The sequence below is a fragment of the Eriocheir sinensis genome, unplaced genomic scaffold (genome assembly GCF_024679095.1).
Source record: "Eriocheir sinensis breed Jianghai 21 unplaced genomic scaffold, ASM2467909v1 Scaffold779, whole genome shotgun sequence".
Lineage (NCBI taxonomy): Eukaryota > Metazoa > Arthropoda > Malacostraca > Decapoda > Varunidae > Eriocheir > Eriocheir sinensis.
In genome coordinates, this window is record NW_026112141.1 from 27593 (window position 1) to 50000 (window position 22408).

At 40.0% G+C, this 22408-nt stretch overlaps 1 long non-coding RNA gene across 3 annotated transcripts in view; it reads left to right on the plus strand.

Moving 5' to 3' along the window:
• Positions 1-772: 772 nt before the first annotated feature.
• The window catches only part of LOC126994348 (uncharacterized), a 23321-nt gene continuing 1685 nt past the window's right edge, over positions 773-22408 (plus strand). Inside the window, exons 1-6 of one of the 3 annotated variants that reach the window (XR_007749041.1) lie at positions 773-1130; positions 4373-4588; positions 5107-5223; positions 11394-11544; positions 18878-18955; positions 19334-19386. This is a non-coding gene — a long non-coding RNA (uncharacterized LOC126994348). The remainder of the gene's footprint in view (positions 1131-4372; positions 4589-5106; positions 5224-11393; positions 11545-18877; positions 18956-19333; positions 19387-22408) is intronic. The other 2 variants (XR_007749040.1, XR_007749039.1) reach the window with 2 other exon arrangements.

Sequence of the window (22408 nt, forward strand, 5' to 3'; positions counted from 1 at the left end):
CCATCTTTCCTTATTAAATATTTCAAAGCCATTATTTACACGGTTTTAGGTTTAATTAAAGAGAAAAAGCGATATAATTACCAGTTTATACAGGAAGAAACGTTGTAACCAATGGCTTTAAGATCTAATTAATACGTGATTCATTTCCCTTCCTCCCTCCCTCTATCTCCCTCTTCCTCCCTCTCTCCATGCTTCACTTAAGGGAGACTACTAAGTGTATTAAGAACTCCCTGAAGCCATTATTCCCACATATAAGCTCATTACATAATATTGTAAGCCCGTGCTGAAGAGTGATAGGATTTTATACTTTCTGCAGTTTCGTTCACAACATGTGCCGAGACCCAGACCCAGACCAACCCATTAATAACGAATAATAATGATTCCAAGGCCTTACCGCTGTTATTAAGGCCCCGGCAGGACTTAATTGGGGTTTACTAATGACAGGACACGCGATAAAAGGGCAAAGGGGCAGTTAAATAGAGTAATTAATGTTTCCGAGGTTAAACTAAAACTATTTATGTCAGCGATAATATACCTAAGCACTGCAAAGAAAGCCCTATTAATTAAACATTTCGACCCTATCTCTAAATAAATCTAGTTATTGGAGCGGAAAAGACAGTTCCAGGGTCATTTAATTCAAGTACGAGAATCTATTGAGCTGGCAGGAATCAGCTCGCAGCCGAAAAATAGCTCGCAAAGGGGACTTGAAACTGCTTAATTTTCAATATATCACTCACTGCTATCGTTTAACTGTCCCTTTGCGACTTCAATACACTGCAAATACATCAGATAAACACTTGAAATCAGTAGAAGGCTTTAAAACAAACACATAGGAGATTACATAGGAGGAACTACTCTGAGCTGATACTCACTCCTGGTTTGGGCAATCTCAACGCTTATATATAGATCACAGGTGGTTAAAGAGACTTAAATCAAGGCAAATTAAGACGTTTTTTGCTGTCTTTACCCCATTGGACATGTGTAGTGGGTAGTATCGCAACTTATTTCCCCGAGGAGGCATTTCTCGTACACACCCGGCCCCAGCCGTGGAGGGAGGAGGCTGGTGTGTTATTTTTGTGTTTTTTGAAGCGAATTATCCTGTTGCCGAGGGAGCCATGCATCTAGAAACGGTAAATAGTCCCTTGTGATTGTTTTGGGCGGGTGAGGGCAGTGAATTAAGGCTTGTAATAGGTGGAAATAGGGAAAATGTATCGGTGGGGGAGAGGTGGATTTAAATGGCCGCCGTGGTCGTGCAGAAGTTCATCGTTTTTTACTGATTTCCGGTAAACTAGAGTACGTAGCGGCACGGGGCTTGAAGGGCATGCCGACACGTGCATTGCATTCCTGTGTGTGAAGTTGGAGAGCGGGATATAAGCCGGTAAGGTCAGAAAGGTCACGTATATAACTGGCTTGGGGTGTCCGGCTCCATATATGACCTTAATTATTAATGACCTCTAAGACCTTCGGGCACTATGATAGGGAGAACTGAGATGAATGACCTAATTTATGGGGTCAAATGAGGTGTGAGTGTCTTAAATATTGAATTATGGGCGTTTAGCGGTGAGGTCATAAGGGCGTGATGGAGCGAACCATATGTGACGTATTATCTCAGTTATCAATAACACCTAAGAACTTTGAACACTATGAGAGGGAGAACTAAGCTGAATGACCTAATGTATGGGGTCAAATGAGGTGTGAGTGTCTTAAATATTGAATTATGGGCGTTTAGCGGTGAGGTCATAAGGGCGTGATGGAGCGAACCATACGTGACCTTATATCCGTGAGTTTTGACCAGTGTAAGATGCCTGGGTACTCCTATATTAAGGGTTAGGGTGTATTTGTGTTGTATTATTGCAGATATGGGGTGAAGGGAAGGGGAGGGAAGGGAAGGAAGGAGGAAGGGAAGGGAGGAGAGGAAGGGCAGGAAGGAGAGGGAAGGGAAGGAAAGGAAAGGGAAGGGAAAGATTGAAGGTTAACGTGAGCTAGAAGTGTTTCAAGGGTGACTCGTCTAGCGGGCGGGGTGAATTTTACGAATTTTTCAGATTTATTTATTTCAGTGTTATTTCTCTTGATTTTTTTGCGTTTTCATCGTCATGGTTGTGATTTCATGTGTGTCTGAGGTGGTATTGATGGTGATTGTGGTGATTTTAGGTGATGCATGTGGTGGTGATGACCCGGGGTGGTGAACCTATTAACTCTAAGGGGGAGTATGTAGGTTAGCGTTGTTGACTTGACCACATGTGCTTACCCTAGGCCATCGGGTGTCATTCTAGAGTTATACATGCTCCTGGTACTGTGAAGGCTGGCATGAACCTGTATTTTGCCTGTCAAGATTTACTTTGGTCTCACAGGAGGTTAAGGTTAAAATCTAAGTTTAATCCAAGGTTAGGATAACTTAGTGATGACCAACATCTTATCCTAGACCTGGGGGCTTCGTGGTGCAGTGGTTAGCAGTTAGCACACCCGGCTCACAACCGAGAGAGCCTGGGTCTCGGGCAGAGTGGGAAAATTTGGGAGGCTTTTCCGATACCCTATGCCCCTGTCCACCCAGCAGTGTACCAGGTGTTAATTGGGGGTTGTGTCCCGTCTCCTGGGATCTGTTCCCTTCTTTAATTCCTTCCCCTTCTGTCTCTCTCCGGCATATGACCACAGATGTTGCGCCGACTAAATGAAATTTTCCAACTTTTTTATCCTAGACCATCGGGTGTTATTCTGGAGGTCTGCTCATGATACCGCGAGGGCCGGAATTGACCTATTTTGTCTGTCAATTTTTATCTTGCTCTCACAGGAGGTTATGTTAAAATCTAAGTTTAATCCAAGGTTAGGATAACTTAGTGCTGACCGGCATTTTTTTTGTTAATGTTTCCGATATTTTTCAGCCCTTGAATATATAAATAAGTGTGAAATGATGAGACTTGGGTGTTTTTTTCTGGAATAACACCCACTTGTTTAGGATAAATAGGCAGGATAGGCCTCTCACCACACTGCCGTTGATGTCACTGGCGGGAGAGGTGGCTACAGTCATCTCCATACTCCCCGCCTCTTAAAATATTGTCTTGGGGTGCAACGCTGTATATATTTGTTTTATTTCATTGTGGTAGTAGAGCGCACGGCAGGTACGATTAACCCGGTAGCTGTGGGGATCATGTTTCTTAACTTGGTAGCAGTGATGGGTCAAATTTGTGTCTTTACCGTGTAGCAGCGACGGGCCAAATTTGTGGCTTTACCATGTAGCAGCGATGGGCCAAACCTGTGTCTTTACCATATAGCAGCGACGGGCCAAATTTGTGGCTTAACCGTGTAGCAGCGACGGGCCAAATTTGTGTCTTTACCGTGTAGCAGCGATGGGCCAAATTTGTGGCTCTACCGTAGCAGCGACGGGCCAAATTTGTGGCTTTTCCGTGTAGCAGCGACGGGCCAAATTTGTGGCTTTACCGTGTAGCAGCGACGGGCCAAATTTGTGGCTTTACCGTGTAGCAGCGACGGGCCAAATTTGTGCCATGATATAAACCCCCCAAAATAGATGATACATAATCTGATCACAAATGCTTTATATATAATATGAAATGGTTTGTGTGAGGGGTGAATTTTTTCCATTTTTCTCGCTTGGAGGGACCATTAAGAAACATGATCCCTGCTGCTTCCACCACTAGGTTTAAGGCCCTTCCCTCTAAGCGAGAAAAATGAGAAAAAAATCATCACTCACACAAACCACTTCATAATATATATCAATGCATTTGTGATCAGTTTATGCATCATCTGTTTATTTATTTATTTATTTAGTTATTTATTTATTTATTTTTACGTCTTGGCCTATTGCGCTGGTAGGCTTCTTCCCGGTGGATCCTAATGGTTGATGGTGGGGTTTATATCCTTCTTAATATATCAAGTTACATATCATAGCAAGAATTTGGCCCGTCGCTGGTACACTGTAAAGCCACAAATTTGGGCCCTTGTTACAACCAGGTTAAGTTAGGTCTTGTTAGGATAGCTCAGCAAGTTTGGGCAGGTTAGGATAGCTTAGATTTAATTCTCTAAATATATGGTCTTGGGGGGGCACACCTGGAGATACATTTCTGTTTATATTGTGTTTTGTCAGTGGCTTGCTAAGGCTAGATTAGTTTCATTAAAGTTTGGGCAGGTTAGGATAGCTTAGATTTAATTCTCTAAATATATGGTCTTGGGGGGGACACACCTGGAGATACATTTCTGTTTATATTGTGTTTTGTCATTGGCTTGCTAAGGCTAGATTAGTTTCATTAAAGTTTGGTTAGATTAGGATGACTTAGATTTAATTCTCTTTATATATAATCTGGGATGACACATTGAGGCATATGTTTTTACTTTTTGCATATTTGGCGTCGGAACACAGGCCAGGGAAGGAGACGGTGGCTGAGTGGTTAGCGTGCCGGTCCTGCGTTCGCTGCGTCATGGATGATGAGGGTTTCAATCTGCTGCTGCCACAGACTACTTGTCCTGAAGACCACCACCATCATCCTGGACTGTATGGGACTGTCCAAGGAAGGCTAGATGGGGCAGCTATAAACACTTGCCGGCTTGGGCCCACCACCAGGCCCAGCCAAGGGAGGTAAGGAAAACAAGTATGGCTAGGTTTGAATAAGTTTTATGTTAGAATAGCTTAGTATTAAATTATCTTGTAATTATTATTATTGTCATTATTATCATTCCTATTACGTGTAATATTATCCAGCTTGTAAGAGACTGTATGCATATACAAATACACTGTATTGCCAAGAAACAAGAGGAATGAACTATTTTAATGATAAATATAAGTGAATCTCGTTATTGAGGACCAGGAGACAGATTTTGTGTTGGAAGTCCGTAAATATAAGAGGCTGAGTACAACAGTCTGGCAATGTTGGCACTGCCTCAAAGTATAGGCCTGGCTGTATGTATAGTGTTATGAGGGGAGAGAGAGAGAGAGGGAGGGTGTAGAGGAAGAAAAGTATGTAAAAAAACAAATATGAGAGAGAGAGTATCAATTATCTTTTATTTTACAGCCCTTGATAGAGAGAGATTTCATAATATATTATCCCATGCCGTCTTTCCTGGTACAAGACTTTGAGAGTGGACACACATTTGCAGGTTGGTGTAGCAGTGCTGGGAGGTTCCATAACACAGGGCACTCCTCACCTCAACAACAGTCTCTTCACCGACAAGTAATTCTTCACCAACAAGCTTTTCAGCAGCTTGGAGGAATAGGTAAGCTTTCTCTACACATTTCCTGCCCTGCCTTCATTACCACCAGAAGCCCCAAAGGGTGAACCCGTTATATTGAGCTGTAAAATGTTCAGCTCACTTAGTAACCAGTGTGTTGTAAAATGTTCAGTACATCCCCTTGCTTAGAGGGAAAGGCCTTTTAACCCAGTGGTTGTAGCAGCGGGGATCATGTTTCTTAATGGTCCCTCTAAGCGAGAAAAATGAGAAAAAATCACCCCTCACACAAACCATTTCATAATACATATCAAAGCATTTGTGATCAGTTTACACATCATCTATTTTGGGGGGTTTAAATCATGGCACAAATTTGGCCCGTTGCTACACAGTAAAGCCACAAATTTGGCCCGTCACTGCTACACAGTAAAGCCACAAATTTGGTCCGTCACTGCTACACAGTAAAGCCACAAATTTGGTCCGTCACTGCTACACAGTAAAGCCACAAATTTGGTCCGTCACTGCTACACAGTAAAGCCACAAATTTGGCCCGTCACTGCTACACGGTAAAGCCACAAATTTGACCCGTCACTGCTACACGGTAAAGCCACAAATTTGGCCTGTCACTGCTTCACGGTAAAGCCACAAATTTGACCCGTCACTGCTACACGGTAAAGCCACAAATTTGGCCCGTCGCTGCTATTGGGTTAATACATTAGTAGGTCATGGAAACAACTGAAACACACGTTCTCATTTTTATTTAAATTTGTTCTTCACCTGCGTCGGCCACCGTCTGTCCTCACCCGCGCTCCGTCACCGGCCGCTGCCTCCACCTCCGCCACCCACCTCACTTGCCTCCTCCCTCTTCCTCAGACTACCCATGCTATTGGTGACAAAGATAACTCCTTTAACCTGGTAGCAGCGACAGGACAAATTTGTGGCTCTACCGGGTAGCAGCGCCGGGCCAAATTTGGGGCATTACTGTGTACCAGTGATGGGCCAAATTTGTGCCATGATATAAATCCCCCCAAATAGATGAAACATTTGAAACATTTTATTATCCCTTTTTATACAATTATGTATTTACAATAATTTACTAGTGCAGGAGCCCATTTAAAGCTGTATGCTTTTGGGCAGTACTGAAACTTAGGTGCCAGTTTTAATCAATAGTGCAAAAAGAAAAATATATATATATTGAGAGCAATGAAAAAAAAAAAAAAAAAAATATATAAATATATATATATATATATATATATATATATATATATATATATATATATATATATATATATATATATATATACACAAACATATAATATATGACAAAAGTAAAATGATGATAATAATGTTATGCTGGAAGCTTCCCCCGGCGACCATAGGCCTCTAGAAGGCTCCCGGAGAAACGAGCAAGGGGGCGGGGAGCAAGGCGAGCCGTCCGCGCCCCACGGGGCGCGGCCAGGCGCCAGGCGGGAAGTGTTGCCAACTCGCACATATTTTAGCTACATGTTCTTGTATGATCTAAAATATACTGTAACATTCTAGACTGTACTGTTCTGGATATATATAGGAGAAGAGGGCGAGAGGAGCCCAGTCCCAGTCATAGTAAGCTAGTGGTAAGTGAAGAGTCAGAGTGAAGTGTACTACTAAGGAAGAATATTAAACTACAGAAGCTGTGCAAAGTGTTTACATATCTCCCTCCCACGGAGTCTCCTGACGGCGACACGGAACCCAAGTAACACGTCCGGCATAACAATAATAATAATAATAATAATAATAATAATAATAATAAGTTATAGAAATAATAATAATAATTAACTGTGATAATTATAAAATAATAGTAGTGTAAATAATAATTAAAGTGATAATATCAACACAATATCATTAGTACAAAAATTGTAATTGATTTATAAAAATAATATGGTAGTACTGTAACTGATAATGTAAGTAGTAATAGTATTAATACAATAATAATAGTATAAGGTAATAATTGATTAAGCTGAGGACACACTCTGACAGATGATACATGGACTTAATAATTATAATTGAGAAGAATATGTTTTTTAAATTGTTCTTTAAAGGAGTGTATTGAATTTAGAGCTTTAATATTATTAGGAATAGAATTCCATGTTTTAGGTCCTGAATAAGAAAGTGAGTGTTGAAAAAGTGTTAAATTATGGGCAGGTGTACGTAAATTTTCATGAGTACGGGTGAAATAAGTATGTTGTGGCTGTAAAGACACGGAGGTTTCACTTTTGATCTTTTTATACATGTAAATCCCAATTTGTAGCTTATTTATGTCAAAAAGTTTTAAGGAATTTGTTTCTTTAAAGAGAGGTTGTGTGTGGGCAAAGTAGTCGCTGTTTGTAATAATTCTTATTATTTTCTTTTGAAGTCTAAACAGAGGTAACAGGTGTGTGGGGTAGGTGTTGCACCAGATAGGCGTACAGTAATACAGGTGTGGTAAGACATGTGCGTTATATAACATTTTCAAAACATCAATGGGCATTAATTCTTTAATTTGATATAACAGAGATACTAGCCTGGATAATTTAAGGATTTGGTTTGTTACGTGATGCTTAAAGGTCATGGTATCATCATACGTTATTCCTTATAATGTATGTTTATTAGTTCTGCTTATAATGTCTTGGGAAAAAAATAGGGACGGAAGCATTGATGGTGACTTATTAGTAAACAGCATATAAAATGTGTTGTTTAAGTTCACTGTTAATCTATTACTCAGACACCATTTATGAAAGGTTTGTAGGTCAGTGTTTGCTATATGTATCATGTCAGTAGGATTTTCACCAGTAATATTTAAGGTTGAGTCATCTGCGAAAAGGATTGTTTTAAGGTTTGTAAATATGTAAGTAATATCATTTATATATAAGAGAAACAGGATTGGACCCAAGACACTGCCCTGTGGAACACCGTATTGAAGAGGTAGAGATGCAGATAGACAAGTGTGGAATTTGGTTGATTGAGTTCTGTGGGACAAGTAATCCTGAAACCAGCCATGAATAATACCTCTAATTCCATAGTAATACAACTTACGTAATAATATATCGTGTCTGACTGTATCAAAAGCTTTGGTGAAGTCAACAAAGATGCTTAATAATGACTGTTTATTATCTAAAGTTTTATAGATTTCTTCTGAATAAGTTCTCAAGGCATCGAAAGTGTTTAGACCACGACGAAAACCAAACTGACTTGGATTAAGTATGTTTTAGTTTCAAGAAAATTTATGAGGAATTTTCTCATTACTTTTTCAAAGATCTTAGAAAAAACATTTAGTAAGGATATTGGTCTATAATTACTTAGTTCATCTTTGGGACCTTTCTTATGGATGGGGACAACAGTTGCATGTTTTAGGAGTTGAGGAAATTTACCATTATTGATAGAATTATTAAAGAGTATGGACAAGGGTATTGCAAGTTGGTTTTGCTGGTTTTAATACAGATACTGGGATTTCATGCACATTGCACTTTTTGTTTTAAGGAATTAATTACAGTAATTACATCTTGGGGATAATTATAGGAATTGTCATTGAATGAGGAAAGTCACCTTGAAGAAAGCTGAGAGGGTCTGTGGTGGAAGGTGGTAGACTGTGATCTATTTTAGGCGCAACATTTGTGTAAAATTCATTAAAAGCTTGTTCAATTTGTAAAGGTTCAGAGAGTTTTTTACAATTATAGATTATGTTATTTGTGGAACTCTTCTTATGGTCATGATTAGAAAGTTGGTGGATTGTTCGCCATATTTTACGGGTGTTATTTTTAAAACTAGTGAATTGAGCCATATAGTAAGATTTTTTAGCTTGTTTTATAGTATTATTTAGGATGTTACGGTATTGTTTGTATTGAGCCTCGGTGACAGCACCAATTTTATAGTCCTTAAATAGATAATTTTTTGTCTTTATAGAGTTTAGTACTGCCTGTGATATCCAGGGATTGTTTAATCTTTTTCAGTTATCAATTTAGATTTAAGTGGAAAACAATCACTAAAAGCTTTTTTAATATTGTCTAAGAAAATTTTACAGTTGTCATTGACATCGTGCTCATTAAGGAGAGCATTCCAATTGATCATATTGATTTTTTGAGCAAATTCTTGTTTATTTGTTTGATTTATTACCTAAACTCAATTTTATGTAGATTCTTAGATTTAGAGGAACTTTAACATTAAGGAAAATTGGTAGATGGTCCGATATTGGGTAATGGATTATACCAGATGAGAAAGTGTTGAAAAATTTGTAAAAATATGATCACAAATGCTTTGATATATATTGTGAAATGGTTTGTGGGAGGGTGATTTTTCTCATGGTGGTTGGTGGTGAGTAATGTGGTTACGTTGGTGGGCCTGCGTAAGTCTAGGTGAGTAGGGTAGTAGTAGCCTAGTATAGTAAAATCACTGAGAGCTGATGCCTATATATATATATATATATATATATATATATATATATATATATATATATATATATATATATATATATATATATATATATATATATTGTGAGGCAAATAACCATAATTATCTAATTAGTTTTCACCTGTATCAGGCTCATGCCTTGCAGGCCTTTGTACGTGGGCAATAACCGTAAGACCCTAGGTTGGGAATGGTTGTTTATACTATATTAAATAGTTAGCATTCAACCGATGGTTGAATGCTGCCACGTCAGCCTACGGCTTTCATCAGTAGTTGGGGTACCGGAGTTAGTTAGTTGTGTTCTGGAAGCGGAGGTGGCAAGGTGTTGGTCTTTCGTGGGTCGGCCATACATAAGTATTGTTCTAGTTTTATTTTGTAACATAAGCTCACTAGTTGTGTGAGGACGTATTAATTGTTCATTGTGGTGTGAATTTATTTGAGAAGTGAGTTATGGCTCGAAAGCTGGAAATCAGATAGCCGGTGTGTGGTGCTGTACCCATGTGTTTCCACTTTTATGCTTTATAGTTTTATTCTGTGTTTAAGTGCTTGGTCTCAGTAAATGCAAGTGTTTTTAGTGTCGGTTTGTTTTAGTTTGCCTTTAAGGCGGATGGTAATTGGTACACCCCTACGATTGTATAACTAAAGTAAGTTCTAGCCGGTGGTGTAACAAATTGGGGCCTGTCCGGGATCCATCTATTGCAATAGAGTACGTGCATAATATTAAGATGAATGTACAAAAGTTCATTGATAATCCATCACTAGAGTTTTTGAGTGCAGGTACATTAAGGAAGGATGAGTGGATTGCTTTGGCAGAGCATTACGAAATTACTGTTAGGAAAAGTTGGAGGAAGATTCAGATTAAGAACGCTGTGATTAAAATGCTGGTAAATACTAGTGTTATTAAGGAGGCCTTACATTTGTGTGAGGAGGAGGGGCTACCTGTCTCAGTGAAAATGCACTGAGAGCTTTGGAGTTAGAGGTTGAGCAGCGGAAGTTGGAAGACAGAGAAGGAGAAGATTTCAGTTGACCATGCTTGAAAAGAAGTCTGAAATGGGCCTTATTGGAGAGCAGGCATTTGATGTGACAAAGTGCTGTAAGTTTGTGCCTGTATTTGATGAACTTGATGCTGAGAATACTTCCTTCAGTTTGAGAATGTTGCCACAAGTTTGTCATGGCCAAAAGGGTATTGGCCCATAATTGCTCAGACTTCCTTTAAAGGAAAAGGGCTCTCAACCTACCTCTCCTTGATGACTGACCAGCAGAAAGATTACAGTATTGTCAAGAATCTATCCTCCAAGCCTACCAGTTAACTCCAGAATTTTATCAGTCTAAATTTCGTAACTCTGCCAGGACTCCCAATCAGACTTTTATTGAGTATGCACATTTGCTGAGAAATTGCATAATAGGTGGATTGCATCTCGTGGAGTAACCACATTTGATCAGTTACGTGAGCTTATGGTGCTAGAACAGTACTTGAACACCTTGCCATATGATATAAGAGTATATTTATGTTAAAGAGCTAGATTCACTTGATAGAGCAGCTTTCTTAGCTGAAAACTATAATCTAATTCATAAGGCTAACAGAAAGAGTTATCCTGACCAGAACACAACTCGACATGTTGGTAAGCCTTTGAGTACTGATTATGTTGGGAAAAGTGTGAACAGTGCAAGTTTTGACACTAAAATTTGCAATTACTGCAAGAAGCCAGGTCATTTTGTGGCAAGTTGTCCTAAGTTGGAGAAGAAAGATCAGAGTAGGTCCGATATAAAACCTGTTATTAATTATGTCTTTAAACCAGCAGATGTGAGTGATCCTGTTTTAACCACGTCTAATAAGTGTCAACAGCTGTTCCAACCATTCCGATTTGAGGTAGTGTGTCAGCCTCTGAGGCCGGTCCGTCCATCCCTGTCAGTATCCTGCGTGATACAGGTGCCTCGCACAGTATTGTGGTAAGGAGTATTGTTCCTTTTGTTGAGGATTTGTACACTGGGGAGTTTGTTGTGCTGAAAGGTATTAATGAATGTACCACACTACCATTATGTAGACTCTACCTAAAGGCTGGCATAATTTCTCAGGTTGTAACTGTTGCAGTGCAGGATTCTTTGCCTGTTGAGGGAGTTACCTTTCTGCTGAGCAACGATATTGCTGGTTGTCGTATAATTCCGGATCCTGTAGTCTGTTCTAATCCCTTAACTTTTGACCCTGCAGTAAAGTTGACAGAACAGAATCCTGGATTGTTCCCTTCTTGTATTGTCACTAGGAGCCAATCAATGAACGCTGTCAAGGATACTGATGTTGACCTTGATTTGGATAAGGTATTCCCTAATGAGGCTATTCATGATGAGATGGTTGAGGAGCCTGTTAGTACTTCCAGTAGTGAGATAAAGTCTTCGGTAGAGACGGGTGATGTTCCTGTGACTCGTGAGATGTTGGTGGAGGCTCAGAGGGCAGATCCCTCTTTAGGCAAACTGTTGGATAGGGCAGTCTCGGAGGCTGAGAGTGAAGATGAGTCGGTCTGTTATTTTCTTAAATCAAGTATTCTTATGAGAAAATTTCATCCTCCAGAGGTCCCCAAAAGTGAGACATGGCATATTGTTACCCAAATTGTAGTGCCAACATGTTATCGTGACAGAGTCCTTAGTTTAGCTCACGATCATATAGGTGGTCATCTTGGTGTTAAGAAGACATTGTATAAGATACTGAAGTATTTCTTTTGGCCAGGAGTGAGTTCTGATGTTGCAAAATTTTGTAAGAACTGCCACATTTGTCAGATTGCTGGTAAGCCAAATCAGGTAATGCCTCGAGCTCCATTGCAACCAATACCTGTTGTTTCTTAACCATTTCATAGGGTAATTATAGACTGTGTGGGTCCCTTAGAGAAAACCAGAAAGGGACATCAGTTTTGCTAACTATCATGGACACTACCACCCGCTATCCTGAAGCTGTGCCCTTGAGAAGCATAACCACCAAATCTATTATTCCCGTCCTTATAAAATTCTTCACGCAGTTTGGTCTCCCTAAAATAGTCCAGTCTGACCAAGGCACGAATTTCACTTCCAAGATATTTAAGGAAGTTTTAGCATCACTAGGAATTAAGCAGCATTTAGCTTCCTGCTATCATCCAGAAAGTCAGGGAGCGCTCGAACGATTCCATCAAACTTTGAAGTCCATGTTAACGAAATATTGTTTGGAGTCTGTTAAGGACTGGGATGAAGGAGTTCCATTAATGTTGTATGCTATCCGTAATACTACACAAGAAAGTCTAGGGTTTTCCCCAAATGAGCTACTCTTTGGAAGAGATGTAAGGGACCATTAAAATTGCTGCATGAGAGCTGGATAGATGAAGAAAAGGATACCAATCTAAGTGATTATGTGGCAAAATTAAGAGATAGATTAAAGCATATGCAGGAGTTTGCAAGTGAGAATTTGTCAGTTGCGCAGAGAAAAATGAAGGTTCACCATGATGTTTCTGCTGTTGAAAGAGAATTTAATGTGGGAGATAAGGTTTTGTTGTTTTGCCCATTATAAAATTCCCACTATAGGCAAGATACCAGGGCCCATATGAAGTGATTGGAAAAGAGGGTAACCTTAATTATGTAATATCTACTCCAGGGCGTCGTAAAACTAAGAGAGTTGTACATGTGAATTTGTTGAAAGAATATTGTTCTAGAGATGATGGCCAGGAAGAGGGTCATAGTGAAGGTCAAGGACAGGCATTGTGTCAGGATGTTGCGTATGATGAACCTATTAATTGTGACTTTGATGTAAAATGTAATGTGAAGCTTAATAATTCTAATGCTCTGTCGAATTTAGAAAGTAAACTTGTCCATTTGAGTGCAGAACAGAAATATGATATTAAGGAACTTTTGTGTGAGTTTAGAGATTTATGTTCTGATGTTCCAATTCAAAGTACTGTTATGGAGCATGACATTGTGTTGATTGAAAACACAGCACCATACAGGATGTCACCCCAAAAAAGATATATTGAGAAGAAGTTCAATTTCTGTTGAAGCATGATTTGGTTGAGAAGAGTAAGAGTGAGTGGGCTTCTCCTTGCATATAGGTTCCTAAAGCAGATGGGTCCATGCGAATGTGTACGGACTATCGCCAAGTTAATGCCGAACTAGGGTGACTCGTTTCCCCTTCCTCGAATTGACGACATCATAGATTCCGTTGGAAATGCTATGTTCTTGACAAAAATTGACCTGCTAAAGGGTTACTATCAAGTGCCATTAACTGATAATGCAAAGAGCATCAGTGCTTTTGTAACATCTGACGGCTTGTACCAATATAGAGTAATGCCATTTGGATTACTTAATGCAACTTACCTTTCAAAGATTGATCACCAATGTGATTGATGGGTTGGAAAATGTGTATGGTTATCTTGATGATATAATTACTGTCTCTAATGACTGGCAAAAACACATGTTAACCCTCAGAGGTTTGTTTCAGAGGCTTAGAAGCACACCTTACCATCAACCTAGTTAAAAGTGAATTTGGATATGGTAGCTTGAGTTTTCTGGGGCATGTGGTTGGAAGGGGAAGAGTGGCCCCAATAGATGCAAAGGTAGCCGCCATAAATGATTTACCTGTACCTAGTAATAGAAGGCAATTATTAAGATTTATTGGCATGGCTGGTTACTACCGTCATTTTTGTCAAAATTTCTCTGATGTAATTGCTCCATTATCAGATCTTGTGAGTCCGAAAAGAACATTTGTTTGGTCAGAAAGATGTCAAGAGGCTTTTAACAAAGTGAAATGGATCCTAACTTCCAAACCTGTACTTAAAAGTCCTGACTTTAGTAAACCCTTTCTTCTGCAAGTGGATGCAAGTGATTATGCTACTGGTGCAGTATTGTTGCAAGAGTTCTTATAAAATCCTACACCCTGTATGTTATTTGTCTTCAAAATTTAAAGCACATCAATGCAACTATTCTACAATTGAAAAAGAGGCTCTTGCTTTGTTGATTGCCTTAGAAAAATTTGAGGTCTACCTTGGACATAGTAATAGTAAAATAATTGTATATAGTGACCATAATCCCTTAACTTTTGTAAACAGGATGAAAAATAAGAACCAAAGGCTTACCAGATGGTGTTTGGCTCTACAACCATATGATTTGGAAATTCGTCACATTAAGGGATGCCATAATGTGATTGCAGATGCATTGTCTCGGGCTCTCACATAGAAATGTAATATTTTCGTATATTCTTATTTTGTAAACTTTTGTTTTATATGATGAAGACCTGTGGTTTTATCTTTAGGAGGGAGGTGTGAGGCAAATAACCATAATTATCTAATTAGTTTTCACCTGTATCAGGCTCATGCCTTGCAGGCCTTTGTACGTGGGCAATAACCGTAAGACCCTAGGTTGGGAATGGTTGTTTATACTATATTAAATAGTTAGCATTCAACCGATGGTTGAATGCTGCCACGTCAGCCTACGGCTTTCATCAGTAGTTGGGGTACCGGAGTTAGTTAGTTGTGTTCTGGAAGCGGAGGTGGCAAGGTGTTGGTCTTTCGTGGGTCGGCCATACATAAGTATTGTTCTAGTTTTATTTTGTAACATAAGCTCACTAGTTGTGTGAGGACGTATTAATTGTTCATTGTGGTGTGAATTTATTTGAGAAGTGAGTTATGGCTCGAAAGCTGGAAATCAGATAGCCGGTGTGTGGTGCTGTACCCATGTGTTTCCACTTTTATGCTTTATAGTTTTATTCTGTGTTTAAGTGCTTGGTCTCAGTAAATGCAAGTGTTTTTAGTGTCAGTTTGTTTTAGTTTGCCTTTAAGGCGGATGGTTATTAGTACACCTACGATTGTATAACTAAAGTAAGTTCTAGCCGGTGGTGTAACAATATATATATATATATATATATATATATATATATATATATTTATATATATATATATATATATATATATATGTATATATATATGTATATATATATATATATATATATATATATATATATATATATATATATATATATATATATATATATATATATATATATATATATATATATATATATATATATATATATATATATATATATATATATATATATATGGTGATATCTATATATATATATATGTCTCACTGGTTATTTGTTTTCCTGAGACAGATTTATTTACGATAATGACCATTTTTTAGTAAGTATTAAACTGTTTGCATGGACAAAATAAGGAGAAAGAAAAGGTGTGAAATATGCACTTTAAATTTGGTATTGGCCAGCAGCCTCATCAGTGGCTGTCAGCCAGTGAGGAACAGGGAAAACTGACACGCTCTCCCTGTGGAAGGTGCTTCTCCTCAGCGAATCCATTTTAGTAGTACTGGGAATGAGGAGGCGCAACAGAGGTGAGCGGGGGAGGACAGGTCGACTGGTGTTCAGTAAAATTGTAAGATACGAATACCCTACGACGTGACGTGTTATATTAAGTGTTCGCAGTACTACATTATCAGCTGTAATTGCAGGAAGGTGGGTGGTGAGTTATGCGCATAGCTGGGCGTTATCGCGATACTTTATCACTGATAACAAAATCGGGTTGTCGGCCATCCACTGCTTATTTAAATATATATCGGTATCTTCGTTATTTTTGTAACCAAACTAGTGATAATCGCTACTTTTTTTCCGCCTCGGAAAAAAAAAAAGTCTCCTCCCTACTCGCATGCGTGGCCCGGGTGCCCGGTATTTTATGAAAAAACTTGGGGGTATGAATTATCTTTGGCGAAGAGATTTCGTACTTAGATCATCAACATTAAAATACTAGGTTATTTTTTTATGTTAGACTCAAAAATCAATATATCAAAGAGAAAAATCATTTAACTTTGCCCCCAAAATGATTATTCACTACCTCAAATTTGATATTCCATATTTGTTTGTGAGCATGCCATGGTATTGAAGGCACCCGGTGTTGTGTTATTTGGTGTCCCATCGTCAAAAGCTGGCGCTTGTGTTAACAAACACTGGTCTCTTGTGAACTGCGCATGTTCAGACCAGTAAGCATAGACCTGTACAGTATCACAAAGCTTTTTAACATAAGAACATAAGAACATAAGAACGCAGGAGTCTGCAAGAGGCCGGTAGGCCCTGTACGAGGCAGCTCCTTTGACCCTAAGCTCCCGTGTATCTAACCCCACCTAATATCGCTGTCCATGAATTTATCTAGTCTATTTTTGAATGTGACAATTGTATTGGCACTCACCACATGACTGCTAAGCCTATTCCACTCATCCACCACCCTGTTAGTAAACCAATTTTTGCCTATGTCCCTGTTGAATCTGAATTTATCCAGTTTAAACCCATTACTTCGTGTCTCTTACCAACAAAACCTTATGAATGTCTCCTTTATTAAAGCCCTTCATCCATTTATAAACCTCGATCATGTCTCCACGCACCCTTCGCCTTTCTAGAGAATGCAAGTTTAACTGTTTGAGTCTTTCCTCGTATGGCAAGTTTCTCAACCCCTGAATCATCTTAGTCATCCGATTTTAACATTTTGATATCCATTCTATAGTAAGGTGACCAGAATGAACCGCATAGTCAAGATGAGGTTTAACTAATGCTAAATATAGTTTGAGGAAGACTTCAGGGCTTCTGTTGCTTACGCTCATGAAATAAATCCCAGTACCCTATTAGCTCGATTTCTAGCTTGAATGCATTGTGCCCTTGGACGGAGATCAGAGCTCACTAAGACCCCTAACTCCCTCTCGCACCCAGACCTACTTATGAGAGTGTCATTTAAGCAATAGTTATGTGAGGGTTGTTCCTACCTACTCAGACCTACACATTAAGACCTACACATTAAGAGCAGTTGCTGGAAGGCTGAATCAGACATACAGTACCACCCGCCTTGCTGTTTCTAGAACGACACTCTGTACATATAAATACAACTCGTACAGAGTGTCGCTCTAGAAACATCGAGATGGTGGTAGTGGTACTGTATGTCTGATTCAGCCTTCCAACAACTCTAAATTACGGTTAAAAAGCTTTGTGAGACTGTTCAGGTCTACGCTTGCTGGTCTGAGCATGCGCAGTTCACGAGAGACCACTGTTTGTCGGTGGGGACGCCAAATAACACAACAGTTCAGGCGTTTCTAGTATTACCGTCCATATGCACGTGTCAACGTGTGGTTTTCAGATTTTGTAAGTTTTTAAAAATACAGATAATGAAAATATGAATTCATCTATGTTTTTTATTTGAAATATCAATATAGTATCGTTTTCGCCTATCGGACTTGTCGCTAGATAGTATCGGAATTGTGGATTAATATCGGGTGTCGGTTATCGCCTATATTTGTGTTTCCAGTTAATGAATATCGGTTATCACTGATAAGGTTTTCCATTATCAGTTATCGGTTATCGGGAATAAGGTTTTCTGTTATCGTGCCCTGCTATGTTTATGCGAGCCAGGGTGGGCACCTGCTGGAAACTAGGTGGGCGCAGGGTGGATAGGTTTAGTAGGGTTGAGTAAACGTGAAATTACAATAACATTAATCCTCATGATTCCCTGGTAGCACGTATATAATTTGTTTAATATTATTAGGTAGTATTAATGGTTTATATGGATCATGTGTCCCTCGTTCAGTAAAAATAGTAGTAGTTGCTAATAGGCACACCTAACACAACCAAAATATGGGGTACACACTTGGCACAGGGACTGTTTTGGGGTGTCATTGAAGGTAACAGGCTCAAGAGTGGCCTGTCCAGATATTTTGTTTTTTATTTATTGATGATCCACGAGACATCCTAGAGTTAAATCAAAGTATGTGGTTATCTTTGTATTCATTCCTACACACTCTGGTAATATCTCTGTGGGGTCTGATTCACTTATTAGAGTGAAATTCTATTGTGAAAAACAGCCACAAATTCGTGTCACTGGTGAAAATGAAACTGATAATTTAAATTTTGCCACCATGAAATATATACAAATAGATAAATTTGAGTGACTTCACCTGCTTTGCACAGTAAAAATATGCTATTTCAGGCATCTGACACCCTCAAAAAGGCGTGCGCACTCCTCTGGCCTAGGAGCTTCAGCCTGGACATTGTGGTTAGGTCATTACATACTCAAATCAGGACTAGGTTTTGGGAGACAGGTCAGGTCATTTTGTAGACTTGTGATACTGGGCTAGACTGCACTGGGTACACCACACGCTGGAGTTGCACCCAGTTTATAATGATATCATTTTGGAGCAGTGAGTGATGGGCTTTTTTTTTACTGTAAAAATAAAAAGTATGTTGATGTTTACACAGTTAATTGACACCAAACTTGATTTGCAGACACTACCAAACGAAGAAGAGGAGGAGGAGGAGGAGGAGGACTGGGAAGAAGACGAGGAACACAGGAGGAACCCATTGGTGAGTGTTAATTTATTTTTTCTAAAATGGTTAACGAGCAGTCAAGGAATTTTGATAATAAGGAGGGAAAGTTTGCAGCCAGGAACACCTTGGTACTGCAAACACACACACACACATCAACTGGAATGTTTTCAAGATGCCTTAATACCACAATGTTGTTTTAAATTTGTAAGTTTGGGCAGGAAAATGTTTAAAACTATGACCCTGTGTCTTGGGAAGGTTCTGACCCCGACCCCTGAAGTGACCCTCTGGTGGTAGTGGCTGTGTGGAAGGAAGGAAGGAAGGAAGGAAGGGTTCAAAGTTGAAAGGAATTTATATTTATATGTAAAATGTATCTTAAGGTTTACACAGAGCAATGACTCCTTACTTGAATTACAGAGAGAACAAGAAGAAGAAGAAGAAGAAGAAGAGGAGGACACAGGAATTCCTTGGTAAGTGTTAATTTATTTTCCTCTATTTCTTTTCCATTTATCAATATTTTCCTTGCTTCTTTGTTTTCCTGTCTTCATTTTCTTTCTGTAATGGATTGTTCTGAGGAAGGAAGGAAGGAGGGAGGGAGGGAGAGGAAAGGAAGGAAGGAAGGAAGGAAGGAAGGAAGGAAGGAGCAATGGGAAGGGAAAGTAGGGAGGAAGGAGGGAGGGAGGGATGAAGGAAGGAAGGGAAAGAATGGAAGGAAGGAGGGAGAGAAAGAAGGAATGAAGGAGGGAAGGAAGGAAGGAAAAAGATGGGAAGGAAAGGGAAGGAGAGAAGGAAGGAACAGAGAGAGAAAAGAACAAGTGAATAACAGAAAGAACAGTAATAAAGGAAGGAAGGGAGGGAGGGAAGGAAGGAAGCTCAGTAAGAATGTATCAGTTTGTAAGAACACAAACATGGGATCAATTTTTTTTTACTAAACACAGAAATAGCAATTAAAAGGTCAAGGAGAGGTCAGGGGAGAGAGGTCACCTTCCTGCCTTCCTTCACTATGTATGTATGTATGTATGTATGCGGGGAAGGGAAGGAAGGAAGGAAAGAGGAAGGGAGGAGAGGAATGTGGGAGGAAAGTTTGGAATGAAGGAAGGGAGTAATGGACTTAAGGTGGGAGGGAGGGAAGGAAGGAGGGATTGAAGGAAAGAAGGAGGGAAGAGGAGAGAAAAGGAAAGGAAGGAATGGAGGAAAGGATGGAATGAAGGAAGGGAGGCAAGGACTAAAGGAGGGAGGGAGGGAAGGAAGGAAGGATTGAAGGAAAGAAGGAGGGAAGAGGAGAGAAAGGAAAGGAAGGAATGGAGGAAAGGATGGAATGAAGGAAGGAGGCAAGGACTAAAGGAGGGAGGGAGGGAAGGAAGGAGGATTGAAGGAAAGAAGGAGGAAGAGGAAGAAAAGGAAAGGATGGAATGAAGGAAGGGAGGCAAGGAATAAAGGAGGGAGGAGGGAAGGAAGGAAGGAAGGAGGGAGGAAGAGGAGAGAAAATGAATGTAGGACTATCTTGTGCGTCAGTCAGTTGTTGGCAATGTCCGCCATTTCTTTCCCACATTCAAGATTAGTTACTCAAGGAAAAAAAATCCAAGACGCGTCCGACACAGGCGTAAGTGACCACAAGGTGTCGTATTTGCCGACACTTTACGGTCAATGTTACGCGCCCATGACCCAGCCAGCCTGAGACAGCCTTGGTGTGGGCAGACCACCGCCCGTGTTCAGTCATTGCATGTGGCCACTGAAATGAACCCAGTCAGAGTGGGGTACACCGTCCACCAATTGAATCCCATGTCCGCCATACCCGAGAAATGTCCTCCGCAGTGCCCCCAAAAGTGAAGGTTTTTATATAGCAGTGCTGTGTAATACTACTAACAGAGCTTTTCATGGGTGGTTTTCCTGTTCCAGGTGCAGAAGTCTTGTGAAACTGTCAGCAGGGTCACATTAAACTCTAGCAGATGAACCTGACTCAGTAAAGGTGGTATATCACTCATCAGGCAACAACAACATGACAAAATAATAATAGGCCGAAGTGATAGCGTACTGGACCCACATTCGCCGCGTGATGGACGACGCGGGTTCGAATCCTCACGCTACCACGCTGTGTGGGGCCGGGAAGATGTGCCGTGGGCTCAAACCCCCCCCCCCCAAGCGACTCCCCCTGACCAGGGAGGGAGGGGATACAATTACTTCAAATTACATTGAATACATATGAAGTTGTTATAATATGAATACAAATACCTTCTTGTCATAATTGGGTTTAGCAGTGTTGTAAAGTTATCTAAGATCAGGGAGGGAATACAAGTGTTGTGGATTACAATACCAATACAGTACTTCAAATTACAGTGAATAGAAATACTGTTTTGACATGAATGAATACTCCTTCTTGGCATAACAGCAGTGTTCTAAAGATGTACAAGGTAGTGTAGCTCATAACCCTGTACTCAACACAGTGCTAACAAGAAGGCTGTTTTGACATGAATGAATACACCTTCTTGGCATAACAGCAGTGTTCTAAAGATGTACAAGAGCTCATAACCCTGTACTCAACACAGTGCTAACAAGTCCCCCGGGAGGCTGTGTGGACTTGTAACGCCTGCTATTACAGATGATAGATTTTGAAGTGTTCCTCAGATAATTATTTGCACAATACAAATACTTTTCCCTTGTATTCCAATCACAATGAGAATGCTTTGATTTCTATCAATAGTTATACCAATACAAACACACCCAAAATGGTATTCAGTGTATTTGAATAGGAATGGGGGTGGAGGCGGCCTTGGCCCTGAACTGTCAAGCCGCTCAAGTGTCATTTCCCTCATTGTTAAGGTGGTGGGCAGCTGTCAGGTGCTTGTCAGGCCAGGCTCGTCAGGTCACCTGCTGTGTGGAGCGATGACTCGTGTTCAGGTGAGGCCACTCACTGGCAGCACTGTTGATGAAGACCCGTCACAGCCGAGGCATTCATGTGCAGGGAAACAGTTCACAGGGAGAGAGAAACACTGCTGTACAAGATGTTAATTAAAAGTGGGAATACTACTATGAGCTATGTTAGTACAGTAGAGCCCCATTTAGCGTGAGAATTAGGTGGATGAACGCGGTCGCGCTAACTAAATTCGCGCTAATTGAATAAAGTAACCAATATGAAAAAAAGTTATTTGGTGCACACATGGGTCTGACTTTTGGGTTTGATAATTACTCAAAATACGCAGTCATCAGTTATGGATGGTGACTCTTGCGGCCCAAGGTGTCGGCAAGTGGGTGTGACAAGAGTTCGGCCTTTGGAAGTAGCTGATGTGAGGAGCGGAGATGTCCGAGGCTCACATTCTTGAAAAAGCCATTCCGAGAGACTTGTATTTAAGGCTTCCGTAGGAGTTTTGGGCATTTCCAGGGGTAGTTTTATGACCCTGGTGATAGATTAACCCTTCCTATGTACCATGAACCTTCAAAACCACTCAATTAGAACCCGATTGATCTCCTTTTTGGCATCTGACAGTCACATTC